The sequence below is a fragment of the Schistocerca nitens genome, chromosome 2 (genome assembly GCF_023898315.1).
Source record: "Schistocerca nitens isolate TAMUIC-IGC-003100 chromosome 2, iqSchNite1.1, whole genome shotgun sequence".
Taxonomy (NCBI): Eukaryota; Metazoa; Arthropoda; class Insecta; order Orthoptera; family Acrididae; genus Schistocerca; species Schistocerca nitens.
Genome location: NC_064615.1, coordinates 785,709,774 through 785,716,574, shown reverse-complemented (window position 1 = coordinate 785,716,574; position 6,801 = coordinate 785,709,774).

The window sequence follows — 6,801 nt, the reverse complement described above, 5'->3', positions numbered from 1 at the left end:
CAATTAGTCTTTCTCCTCTTTCATTCCTTGTCCCAAGCCCATATTCTCCTGTAACCTTTTCTTCTACTCCTTCCCCTACAACTGCATTCCAGTCGCCCATGATTATTAGATTTTCGTCCCCCTTTACATGCTGCATTACCCTTTCAATATCCTCATACACTTTCTCTACCTGTTCATCTTCAGCTTGCGACGTCGGCATGTATACCTGAACTATCGTTGTCGGTGTTGGTCTGCTGTCGATTCTAATTAGAACAACCCGGTCACTGAACTGTTCACAGTAACACACCCTCTGCCCCACCTTCCTATTCATAACGAATCCTACACCTGTTATACCATTTTCTGCTGCTGTTGATATTACCCGATACTCATCTGACCAGAAATCCTTGTCTTCCTTCCACTTCACTTCACTGACCCCTACTATATCTAGATTGAGCCTTTGCATTTCCCTTTTCAGATTTTCTAGTTTCCCTACCACGTTCAAGCTTCTGACATTCCACGCCCCGACTCGTAGAACGTTATCCTTTCGTTGATTATTCAATCTTTTTCTCATGGTAACCTCCCCCTTGGCAGTCCCCTCCCGGAGATCCGAATGGGGGACTATTCCGGAATCTTTTGCGAATGGAGAGATCATCATGACACTTCTTCAATTACAGGCCACATGTCCTGTGGATACACGTTACGTGTCTTCAATGCAGTGGTTTCCATTGCCTTCTGCATCCTCATGTCGTTGATCATTGCCTATTCTTCCGCCTTTAGGGGCAATTTCTCACCCCTAGGACAAGACAGTGCCCTGAACCTCTATCCGCTCCTCCGCCCTCTTTGACGGGGCCGTTGGCAGAATGAGGCTGACTTCTTATGCCGGAAGTCTTCGGCCGCCAATGCTGATTATTTATCAAAATTTAGGCAGTGGCGGGGATTGAACCCGGGACCGAAGACGTTTTGATTATGAATCAAAGATGCTACCCCTAGACCACGGGTACATAAAGGGTTAGTGTTCACTAATGTGAGGCGTCGCAGGATGCCGGTGCTGCGATGTTCGCGTACGTCTGGCTAAGATTAGCCATTCATAAGGTCGAAAGTCGAACAAAGGGTAGCGGTTTGAAGGGCAGAGGGAAAAAAGTGGCAAGGTAAGCGCCAAGGGAAAAAAAAACATCTGCGATAGCCAGGTCGTGTAGTAAGAGCAGTAGCGGATGTCTTGCTGACTGCGATAGGTCATGCAAGGATTGGTTATGTTAGAAGCGGGTATCGTCCAATCGGATACCGTGTCATGCCAAGTTTCGTCATAAGAGATCAGCCCTAGACGGTGCTGCAGCACAGAATGCTGCAGGTTGAGCTGTGAGAGCCCCTACCGCGCTGTCAGTGATGACATCACGCGGGGGAGGGGGCCAGGTCGTCCATCGGTGACTGGTGGGCGTGCGTCGAAGCCAAGCGCTCGGAGATGAGTGACCGCGTAGCGGCACCACTCCTCGCTTGTTGGCTGCGCTGACAGGCTCAGTGAGGGCCGTGGCTGCGTCTCCCCCGTTTTGTCGATGATATAGCCTATGTCCTTGAGCGTCCTTATCGCCCTGGTTGCCCACTCGTCGGAGCCGAGAAGCTGCTCGGAGCCGATACACTTCGGTGTTGGTGCGGCGCGTTCGGTCTTCTTCTTCCTCGGTGTGTCCGCCGCGGTGTGTCCTTCTGCCGGCTGCCCTGGCAGGGGATCGGCGGCTGACGTTTTTTCTTCGCCTGCAGCGTCTTCACGGATGACTTAGGAACGCCACCTGCATTAATATGATTTATAGTATTAATTGAAACAATTAGAAATGTCCAAATAACTTACGGGTTTGCTGCCCGGTGAGGTCGTCGAAGACCGCCGATATTTCGACAGGATCACACCCTGCCATTCTCAAGGCACAAATGCAAGGAAGAAAAAATGTGGAAGCAAATTTAATACCTCGGTTCAAAGAGGAGAAACAAGGAAGACACCACACACAGAACAAGTGTCAGCACAACCAAAGATAACCAACATCAGGAATATTGATAGTTACTATTAATCAACAGGTGAGGTAGCACTAATTCTGTCCCTTTGTTTTTTGATGAGAGACAGAGCCGGATTCCAAGCAGAATTTAAACAAAATCCACCATCTCTGTTAATAAGGTTGCTTGATAGCCTGATTTCAACAGCTTCCTCAATAACACTATCCCAATAGCTGGCCGTGCAAGCCAGAATCTCCGTGTTCTTGTATTCCGTAGGATGACCGGTGTCAAGGCAATGTTCTGCAATAGCGGATTTGCTCGGCTGTTGTAAGCGTGTGTGACGCTTATGTTCAATACACAGGTTTTCCACAGTCCTGATTGTCTGACCGATATATGACATGCCACAACGGCAGGGAATACGATAGATCCCAGCCTTACGCAAACCAAGATCATCTTTCACGGACGCCAACAGGGCCTTAATCTTAGAAGGTCGTCGAAAAACACATTTCACATCATATTTCCGCAAAATACGGCCAATCCTGTTGGAAATGCTTGGTGCGTAAGGCAAAGAGGCCATAGACGTAGGTGCCACTTCGTTGCTATCGTCACTCACCCGTTGCACAGAAGGCTGATGGCGCAACGCACGTTTGATCTTCCTCTCGCTATAACCATTCTGACGAAAGGTGACTTCGAGATGTGCTAGCTCAGCTGCCAAACAGAATGTCCCAACGTACCATCAGTCTGATGTTGGTTATCTTTGGTTGTGTTGGCACTTGTTCTGTGTGTGGTGTCTTCCTTGTTTCTCCTCTGTGAACCGAGGTATTAAATTTGCTTGCACATTTTTTCTTCCTTGCATTTGTGCCTTGAGAATGGCAGGGTGTGCTCCTGTCGAAATATCGGCGGCAAACCCGTATGTTATTTGAACATTCAATTCGCCGGGAAAAGATAAGGTCTCACAATTAGAAATGTTATTCGTCCAGGTGGGCCATCTGCGAGCGCAACTGCCGCAGCTGGTTGCATGCCTCCTTCGTCTCTGCTGCCAGGGTGACCTTAAAGGCTGCCCTATCCGCGTCCACGGCGGCTCTGAAGGCCGCAGTCGCCTCGTCCACCGCGGCCGCTAGCATGGCGCGCATCTCCTTCACTTGCGGTGCCTGCTGCGTAACCGCCGCCGGCCGGTCCCCCGCGCCACTCTCATCGGTGCGATATTCCGGCCGCCTGTTGGCAGTGGGAGCTGTCTTCTCTCCTTCCGGCTTCGTCTTCGTTCAGCTGCGCTTGCGGCGTCGTCGTCGTCGTCTCTCTGTTTGTGCCTTTTCTCCAGCGCGGGCGTCACTGGTGAAAGCCGGGCAGCCACGCCATTTTGCCACGTGTGGCCCGCCGCAGCGAGCACTGGTCGGTGCTGCTTCTCTTCTTCTGTCACAGGAGCGGGTGTCGTGCGCGCCAGGGCACTTCGCGCACAGTGTCGAGTTGCGGCAGTATGCCCCTCGGCTTGGCACCTGAAGCACTGTGGCTTAGGGTCCAAGCCCAGGGGGAGAGCTTCAGCGGTCACGGGGAAGCCTAGCAGCTGCCTTAACCCGAAGATGTCGCCGCCATCCGTCGCAGTACCCACTATTCGTCCGGTTGTGCAGCTTGATAGTTGCACCCCGGAATCCGGCGCGTGTCAGCCCTTCCTGGACTGTCTCCTCGTCGCAGATCCAGGGGAGCCCCCTGATCAGGGCCTTGGATTGCTTCTCGCGCTGTTTCGGCGCTGTCGTCTTCTCCATGCTGGGTGGATCCACAATGTGGGCGGCCACGGCACTCTCCAGTGCGCGTTGGTCGGCCGCACTCGCTGCCTGCAGTTGAATGATGGCGCCTGAGTCAAATGACCCTACGCCTACTTCTTCGCTGCAGCAGCTGCCTGTAACATCATATATCTCTGATCGTCTGTTGTATATTTATAGGGTCACGCCATCCTAAAGTGAAAGGCAAAAGTGGAAACGGAAATGAAGAGTTTTCGTATTTACGTAGAAACATACTCTAAAATACTGACAAATCTGTCTACGAGGATCGCTCAAAAAATAATGCAACATATTTTTCCTGAATGCAGCTTTGTTTTGTTTAGGATTTACACACATCATGTTATTCTCCATCCTTTTGTCCACAAAACCCTACTTTTTACATGATCTCCGTTCAGTGGGAAGGGCTTACGTCACCTTACTGGGAGGGCCTACACGCTCGCATGGTATCTGTCTACTGCTTAACGTCGGAGCCCCGTCTTGCTGCATCAATAACTTCCCCTCATCCGTATACTGCCTCCGACGAAGTGCATCCTTCATTGGTACATACAGATGGAAGTCGGAAGGCGCGACATCTGGGCTGTAGGGTGGATGAGGAAGAACCATCCAATGATGTTTTGTGAACTCCTCTTCGGGTCACCAACTTGTGTAAGACGCATTGAAAGAGAAATTCGTTCGTATTCTCGTGGCGACGAACACGTGGAAATCGTTTCTTCAGTTTCCTAAAAATAGCACTGTACACTTGCGAGTTGATTTATGCATCGCGAGGAAGGACATCAAACAGAATAACCGCTTCAGAGTCCGGGAAGGCCATCCCCATGACATTACTACCTGAAGGTGCGGCTTTGAACTTTTTATTCGGAGGAGAGGTGGCATGCCGCCACTTCATGGATTGCCGTTTTGTTTCCGGTTCGAAGTATTACATCGCCTGTGACGATGTTCGACGAAAAATTGACATAGTCAGTCTCGTAATGCGTAAACAACCGGCACAGATAGCCTTTCGTCTCTCTATACGGTCTTCTGTCAGGCAGTGAGGAACCCAGTGGGCGCACAGCTTCGAGTGCCCCAACTCATGGACGAGTCTGTCAGCACTACAGCAGAGACGTCCAGTTGAGCAACGAGATGTTTGATTGAATGAGAGTGTCCGCACGTTCCAACAGCGCAGGAGTGACAGGTGTTTGCGGCTGGCCGGCACGCGGTAGTTCGGATAGGTTTGTGCGACCTCGTTGCGGTAATGACAGACGCTTCGCCCAACGACTAATGGTGCTTCTGTTCACTGCCTTGTCTCCATGGACATTCTGCAGGCGCTGTCAGTATCTGAGATTATCTGGATTTCCGCCAAAAGATGCTGTATGACAGCTCTCTGCCTGGAACGCACCTCCTTTTCAGACACATTTTGAAGGCTACATATAGCGCCTCCACTTGTCGATATTTCATGAGACTGTAGGGGCTGAAGTGTGAATATTGCAAGATATCCGACAACAAATTCCGATTTTTCAACTGAAACTGACCGAGAAAAATAATGTGTTGTTGGGTTGGGTTGTTTGGGGGAAGAGACCAAACAGCGAGTTCATCGGTCTCATCGGAATAGGGAAGGATGTCAGCCGTGCCCTTTCAAAGGAACCATCCCCGCATTTGCCTGGAGCGATTTAGTAAAATCACGGAAAACCTAAATCAGGATGGCCGGACGCTGGACTGAACCGTCCTCTCGAATGCGAGTCCAGTGTGCTAACCACTGCGCCACCTCGTTCGGTAATGTTTTGTATTACTTATATAACGACCCTCGTATATTGCCTCAAGTGGCCCACGTAGCACTAAAGTGTAATGAAAAGCGGCTCAGAATCATGCTTCAATGGTGAACATTTCACCCCCCCCCCCTTTTCATGAGCAAAGTAAACAATTTGTATGTGGGCTGCTTCTGTGTTGACAGCGCTGTGTAGCGCTTTCCATTGGATCTCTGACGGCACTTTCTTTGTAAGAGACTCTGTGGCTGGTTGGACTCGTTGCTGGAAGTTAATCGCCAGTACTGTTGGGCAGCTGGAGGTGAACAGTCAGTAGTGATGGATGTTAAATGTGAGAAGTTAGCATTGATGGAGGGTAGAGGTCTGAAGTGTTAGTGTAGGCTAAAGACCTGGAAGTATCCGACTTGGAAATTGAAAATTATTCACGATTATGTATCTTTGTACTGGATGTCAATGATGATTTAGATTCGTGTCAGAACTGGATGTCGCATTATTAAGGTAAAAAATACATTATTTGTTCAACAAAATCTTTCCTTTGCTAACCACATACCTATTAGTAGTTACTTGCTTTAGTAGTTAGAATCTTTCATTTAGCTGGCAGTATTGACTCTCGCTGTATTGCAGTAGTTCGCGTAATGAAGATTTTTGTAAGATGAACCATGGGCCATGAACCATGGACCTTGCCGTTGGTGGGGAGGCTTGCGTGTCTCAGCGATACAGATGGCCGTACCGTAGGTGCAACCACAACGGAAGGGTATCTGTTGAGAGGCCAGACAAACATGTGGTTCCTGAAGAGTGGCAGCAGCCTTTTCAGTAGTTGCAGGGGCAACAGTCTGGATGATTGACTGATCTGGCCTTGTAACATTAACCAAACCGGCCTTGCTGTGCTGGTACTGCGAACGGCTGAAAGCAAGGGGAAACTACAGCCGTAATTTTTCCCGAGGGCATGCAGCTTTACTGTATGATTAAATGATGATGGCGTTCTCTGGGGTAAAATATTCCGGAGGGAAAATAGTCCCCCATTCGGATCTCCGGGCGGGGACTACTCAAGAGGACGTCGTTATCAGGAGAAAGAAATCTGGCATTCTACGGATCGGAGCGTGGAATGTCAGATCCCTTAATCGGGTAGGTAGGTTAGAAAATTTAAAAAGGGAAATGGATAGGTTAAAGTTAGATATAGTGGGAATTAGTGAAGTTCGGTGGCAGGAGGAACAAGACGTTTGGTCAGGTGATTACAGGGTTATAAATACAAAATCAAATAGGGGTAATGCAGGAGTAGGTTTAATAATGAATAAACAAATAGGAGTGCGGGTTAGCTACTACAAACAGCA